The following is a 7,609-nucleotide window of genomic DNA, read 5'->3' on the forward strand; positions in this document are numbered from 1 at the left end:
TCTTAGGCAAATGGATGGACCTGGAGGGCATCATCCTGGGTGAGGTAACCCAATCACAAAAGAGCACACATGGTATGTACTCACTGATAAGCAGATATTAGCCCAGAAACTTAGACTACCCCAGATACAATTTACAAAACACATGAAACTCAAGAAGGAAGACCAAAATGTGGATACTTCATCTCTTCTTAGAATGGGTTGGGAGACTTTTAATGACTGCTTCTATTTCTTTAGGGGTTATGGGACTGTTTAGATGGTTTATCTGACCCTGATTTAACTTAGGTATTTGGTATCTGTCTAGAAAATTGTCCATTTCATCCAGATTTTCCAGTTTTGTTGAATATAAGCTTTTGTAGTGGGATCTGATGTTTTTTGAACTTCTTCAGTTTCTGTTGTTATATCTCCCTTTTCACTTCTGATTTTAATAATTTGGATACTGTCTCTGTATTCTCTTGTTAGTCTGGCTAAGGGTCCATCTATTTTGTTGATTTTCTCAAAGAATCAGCTCCTGTTTTGTTGATTCTTTGTATAGTTCTTTTTTGTTTCTACTTGGTTGGTTTCATCTCTGAGTTTGATTATTTCCTGCCGTCTACTCCTCTTGGGTGTATTTGCTTCTTTTTGTTCTAGAGCTTTCAGGTTTGCTGTTAAGCTGCTAGTGTATGCTCTTTCCAGTTCCTTTTTGGAGGCATTCAGAGTTGAGTTTTCCTTTTAGCACTGCTTTCATTGTGTTCAATAAGTTTGGGTATGTTGTGCCTTCATTTACATTAAATTCTAAAAAGTCTTTAGTTTCTTTATTTCTTCCTTGACCAAGTTATCATTGAGTAGGGGGTTGTTCAGCTTCCATGTGCATGTGTGTTTTCTGTTGTTTTTGTTGCTATTGAAGGCCAATCTTAGTCCGTGGTGATCTGATAGGATGCATGGGATTATTCCAATCTTCTTGGACCTGTTGAGACCTGTTTTGTGGCCACCTTTTCTTAATAGAATATTTTCCTATTCTTCTTTTAGTTTTTGAGGCAGGGTGATATGTAGCCTCAGCTGGCATAGGACTAAGTAGCCTAGGATGACTTGACTTCTGGTCCCCTACTGTCCCTACGTCCCCAGTGCTGGGATTTGGGTGTGTACACCACCACTCAGCTATGAATGTTTTAAAGTACTCTACAATTCTGAAATGTGATTTGTTTTCTAAGTGGGTATAATTTTGATACAATATACATACACATACACACAATCTGAATACATACATATGTATTCACAATTTATATACACATTCAGAGACTCAACATAATAATACCTAAAGATAAGCTATGTAGCTTGTGCAAATACTCAAAACTGTCTTTTAATCTCCTGTACTATGGGATCAAACCCAGAACCGAACACATAATTTAGAGGTGCTCAACCACTGAGTCACATTCTTGGCCCTTAATATTATTATTTATGTTTTATATTTTTGGATCTCTTTCTATAACTCAGGTGGCTTTGGCCTTATACTCCTCTGTCTCTTCCTCCTGACTGCTAGAATTATTTGCTGGCTCACACCACCCTTTGAGACTCTTCTCAGTAGGTGTGTTTTATTTTATTTATTTCAGTGCTGCACACAGAATACGGAGCTTTGTTTTGTGGATCTTTAGCAAGAGTTCTAGCACTGAAGTAAGTTCGAAGACCAGGCATTGTTTCATTTTCATTTACTTTTAAAGATCTGTTATCTGTCTGTTTATTTAGTGTGTGTGTGTGTGTGTGTGTGTGTATGTTTGTATGCATCAGAACACACTTGCAAAAGCACACCAATGCATGTTGGATGGAAGTCACACATAGGGAAGTCATTCTCTCCTTCTACCATGTGGGTTCTAAGGGTCAGACTAAGGTCGTCAGGCTTGGCAGCAAGCCCAAACACCATTTTATTAATAGATTATTATATACCTTGCTTGCCTTTAATGTGTATTTAGAAAAAGTTACAGGACTTCACAAGGTAACAGACAAATTGTACTGGAATAATTAGAACAAAGTCAAACTAAAATGCAAAATTTGGAACATGAAAGGGTTTGTGTAAAGGAAAGTAGAAAGCACAAGCTGAGATGCCCAGGAGCATGGTAGAGTGTTTGTGCTCAGACTGAGGCTCTTAACACGCAGAGCAAAGCTGCGGTTCAGAGCTACTGTAGCCGATTCTGATCCGGAGCTCAGGAAAGAGTTTGCCTTTCCCCCTGCTCCTAGGGATCTTTATAAAGAAACTATTATATAGTGGGATCTGAGTCTCTTCCTCAGTCACCTGCAGGACATCTGGTTCCCCAAGAACCTCATGAACTTTGTCCCTGATGAAGAAAGGGACAGAGCAGATATCAGCCATAACTGTCATCTGACTACGGAACCCACTTTTGAGACAGGATCTCATCTAACTCAGGCTAACTTCAGACTCACTATGTAGCCAAGCCTAGCCTTGAACTCTGACCCTTCTGCACCCACCGCCCAAGTGCTGGGGTTATGGACGTGTTCTACCACACCAGACTATGAAATTTGATGATATAAACAGCTGTTGTGATTGTGGTGAGAATGTTAGAAGCACAGGCTGTGGAGTCAGGATTGGCTCTGGAGCCCAGCCCTGTTGCCTCTTACCTGGGTGAACATCAAGCCACACAGTTCTGCTGTGTGCTCCTCAGAGACATGACTGCAACAGGAGCTGGCTTGGTGAGTATTCTAAGAAGCACACCTACTGGTTCAGATGGTGCGGAGCTCATAGAAAATGCTACAAACATGTTTGTTCCCCTGAATAGAGCCATGTCTACCTGGGGTTTGCTCTAAGACCAAGCCATTCAGGGTTCAATACTGATTTGTGAATGGGACTGGATTGAGTGGCTTTGAGCAGTGTGAGTTCTTCTCTGCACAACTGTGTGGGTCAGAATAGGACAGGCTGCATGTGGATGAGTTCTGCCACACAGCACTGAAGAGGGTCCTTCAGTGGTAATTAGCCAATGACTGGTCTGGGCTGATGGGACCAAGATAGCGTTATTCACATGTCTGGTATCTGGCTGGGCATCTAGACTCAGGAAAGACTAAACTAAAATGTGAAGCATCTATTGACTATTGAACAAGCCAGCCCACAGCCTCTATGCTTCAAGCTTCACACACAGAAACTCTGTTTTCCTAAGAGACCTGGGTGGGACCAGCAAAGTATCCAAAGGTCTGGCCTTGGGAGTTCCAGAACATACTTTTCTCTACTGTGGTCAGCATAGTTTCAAGCCAAAGAGAACTTGACTCTACCTCACTCTCAATAGGAAGAGGATGAAGGGCTCACTGTCATTTTCAGTCCAGTTCAGCCAAGACTCCCAGCCATTACATCCCTGGGAAGACAGTGATCCTTCTGCAGTTCCACGATGCAGCAGGATAACGATATTCAGCAAATGTGTGCAGGTAATATTATCGGCTGCTGCTCAGGCTGGTGTCATTATCTCGGGGTCTGAACAGCTGATTATAATATCTCTGCTTGCCTTAGACTCATCATTAGCTAATAATTGTAGGGAGAACCAATCTTCTATAACTTATTACAGTATAATGAGATTGCCCTTATTACTCGCCAATCAATCAACCCTATCATGCTTGCCCTTGTTTGGATAGAACAAATGCACTTGATAAGTGATGCTATTCTTAAGATGCATTTGTACTTTCTACACACACACACACACACACACACACACACACACACACACACACACACGTTGCTTTATTAATACTCTCTAAATGTCCCTTCATTTGCTCCTTCTCATTATAGGTTCTGAGAATTTCATGTTAATCAATGAGATGGATGAGATGGGATGTTCCAGGGTCCCACCTTATGCACACTGCTGGATTTTGTTCAGGGAACTGTGGAACTGGTCTGCAAATGGCAACTGGCTTGCTCTTAAGAGGCTATTCTAATCCCCATTGCCTTGTCCAAATACCATATGCTTTGAGACCCTCTGGGATTTCCATTTCTCCCATACATTGCTGCCTTTTGGTTCTGTGGCAAGGAGTTATTCTCACTAGAACAATAACAACAAAACCTCTTTGTTCTTTCATAGGTCTCTTGGGTGCTTTCAGTGGCATTGAACTCACACATAGATTTGTTATTGCTTGAGACCATAAAGCCCATATCTCAATGGGGCCATTACAACCTTGCAACATGAGATAAACCACGCCATAGCCATATAGTATTTATTTGAGAGATTTCTGAAGAACGAGAGGAGTATGTGTGGTAGAAGAAAGGATGGGGGTTGCTTGAATCAACTCTTGCCTCAAGGATCATGGGAAATTCCCTCTAAATTAAAGCAACAGTTCTTTGTGGCAGATACTGTTCTTTTCCTACCCCAAATCCATTTCCCCTCCTTCCTTCCTAGCAGCATCCTTGATTTTGTTCAGAGCTTCAGTGTATATAACACACATATATGGACACACACACACACACACACACACACACACATTCTGGAATTCTTCTGTAGTGGAGGAACAATTTCAGCTCAAATTCTATGACTCCCCGTGGGATCAAATAGCAGAAGCTCTAGGCATGCAGATATAAACATCTGGGAGTAAATCTATGAGAGACCTGCTGAAATCAGAGTCGAGTTAGTGGTGAAGAGAACTTGCTGCCCTTGGGGAAGACCTGACTGTGGTTGCCTGCACCTACCTAAAGGCCCATAACTGTCATTCACTCCAGTTCCAAGGCACCAGATATCTACTTGTGGCTCTGAAGGCCTTAAGCACACACATGATGCACACACATTCATTCAGGAGAAACACTCACACACATTAAAAAAAAAATGTTTGGACTTGTGAAATCCTAATGGTTCAGTCTAGCTAATTGCGATTGAGAAAAACTTCTCACTAATGCCAGCAGTTAGCTAAGGTGCTGGCCTTGAAGGACATCACCTAAATACTAAGTGGGACTTTTGATATGATCTTACAGCTTTGCACCTTTTTTCTAGCTCATTATAAAAACAAACAAACAAACAATAATTCAAGTATAAAAAAAAGAGCTTAACCCTAGTTTCTTTGCAGTCCAGACTCAGTGAGCCCATCTTGAGCACTGAGATGGGAGTGGTATCTCAGAGGTGGAGGAGGAGGGGGAACTCCTTTATCATCCCTGAAAGGAGGAGGCAGCTGCTGTGTTTCTTCCCTCTCTGGTCCTTCACCTTCATTTCTGTCTAGCAAATATGCATGGGTTTGAGACGGAGCCTGTAACTCCCACATCTGTGGTAGATGTTGCCTGAGTGGATGATGGAGAAAATTAAGGGTAAGCTATGTTTTTTATGACAGTGTCCCAGCTCAACCTGCCACCTTTGTGCCACATGAGGAAGGCAATCCCTCTGCATGATTAAGGCCTTACCATGAGGCTTAGAAGTAGTTTGCTGTTCATGAAATTCTAGATAATCGGCCTTTGTTCTGACATAACTTGGTTGCCGATGCTCTAGTGTGGGGCCCCATTTTGGCCCTGGTTTGGGCCTTGAGGACAAACCCGTGCCTGAGTTTTGAGATCTCTATCAGTCATTTCCGTATCGGGGTGACTCAGCAAGACCTGTTTGGCCCTGCCTCGGCCCTGCCGTTGCTGATGTAGAGCTTTGCCATTGGTTCTGTTAGTCACTCCATACCCTCTGTCACCCTTCCACGCCTCCTACATCATCTTATCCCACCAAAAATCCCCCTCCCTATGTTCCAAACTTATATAAGCGAGAGGCTGATGTTGTAAAGTTGAGTTCCTGCTTTGACAGACTCTCGACCTGCGTGTGTTTCTTTTGGGCCATCACACTCGCCATCCCGCTCAGTCCCAGAGAGACCCCGGCAGGACCAAGACCTCTCTCTTCTCACCTGGACCTGCTGGCAAGGAGCCGGCATTCTATCTGTTGTTGTTGTTAATCATTTACCCCATCTTCCTATGGAAAAATGCTTACCCACACATCCCTAAGCTCTTTCTGTCCCTCCTAGGAGAAAGGCAAGCATTTCCCAGGTGCTGCTCTTGACTTTGAACTTGACCTTATGGCCAATGGAGTGTGAGTTTCTCAGAGCATGGCACACTTACTCCAGTTCCTCTCTTATTAGCATTTCCCCATGTGGAATGGACCCCCAGCCTGTCTGTGGTGAAGCTTCCACATAACACGAGGAAGGACTAGACCTGTGTTTTTAAATGTCAGTGAGTTTAGAAATGTCACTATGACACAACTGACCTCACAGAGTGAGACCTACTGCCTATGGCCTTGAAGAAGTCCATGGAGGAAATGACAGAAGGATAAAACTCATCACCCAAGGAGGGGATTATGGGTAGAAGAGTGTAGGGAATTGAATCTGTCTGTCCTGACCAATTCTTCCATTCTACCAATGGTTTTCTTTTGTATGGCACGGCAGAGTACACACAAATCAGGGCTCTGAGCCCAGACCCTGGGGTCCCAACTGTAGTTAGTAGCTATCTGTCATCTCTACTTGTCTGTCATGCATCTCAATTATGCATCTATCTATCTATCTATTTATCTATCTATCTATCTATCTATCTATCTATCTATCTATCTACCTACCTACCTACCTACCTATCTATCTATCTATCTATCTATCTATCTATCTATCTATCCATCCATCCATCCATCCATCTATCTATCTATCTATCTATCCATCTATCTATCTTTTTATCAATTGTCTATCTAATATCTTTAGCATCTCTGCCATGTATTATCTATCTGTGTCTTAGCTATCTTCTATCTTCTGTTTTTATTCCCTTATATATTTTCATCCTCTACAGGAAATAAGATGCATTAACTGAGAGTAAAGGCCGAGTTCAAGCCAGTTATACTTTTTGTCCAAAATGACGTTACTAGGTATTTTTCCGGAAAGATTTTAGTCCTAAGTTCCCGGACAGCCTAGTTTCACCTGTGCTCTCTCTTCCCTCCCCCACAGGCTCAGAAGGAAAAAAAATGCACACTGCATAGCATTTGTTTAAATAACTTAAAAAAATAGTTTGCAATTAATCTTTTTTTTTTTTTTCATAAAGGACAAGGTGCTTGGAGTCTCAGAGTTTTTTGCTATGAGTTGCATAGCATCAGAAAATTAGAGTATAATTATTAAGCAGTGGGTGGTATATCTGCTTGTTAAAATACAAAGTGTGGGCTAGGATCGTGGTCCTGAGCCAAGAGTCTGCCACACACGCCTCTCTCATGGCTTTAGGGCACTGCTTTCTTGGCATGTAGTTGTGTGAGTGAATTTTTTTTTAAGTGGCACCCCATAAAACCATGAAAAAAAAAATCAGTTCCCAAAAGAAATCAATTTATTTTATTTTAATGTGTGTTTAAAGACCATCAAGAATGCAATCTACTTTATTGTTTGAGTAAAACAGGTCCGACACCCTCATGCTTTCCAAGAAGGAAGAAGACTCATGTATGGTAAGTTACACCTGAGGCAGCCTGTTAGTATAGAATCTGAAACCTCAGGGGATAAATCCTTGCCTGCTTGAGGGAGGGGGATGAGACAAGAGCAGACCACTTTATACATGGAACAAGTTTTTAGTTTGCTTTTTAGGCCAGACCTCATGGTGCACAGCTGTAATTCCAGCACACAGGCTGCTGAGGCAGGAGGGTTGAGAGTTCAAAGCCAGCCTGAGCTG

This window comes from Mus caroli, chromosome 9 (genome assembly GCF_900094665.2).
Source record: "Mus caroli chromosome 9, CAROLI_EIJ_v1.1, whole genome shotgun sequence".
NCBI lineage: Eukaryota > Metazoa > Chordata > Mammalia > Rodentia > Muridae > Mus > Mus caroli.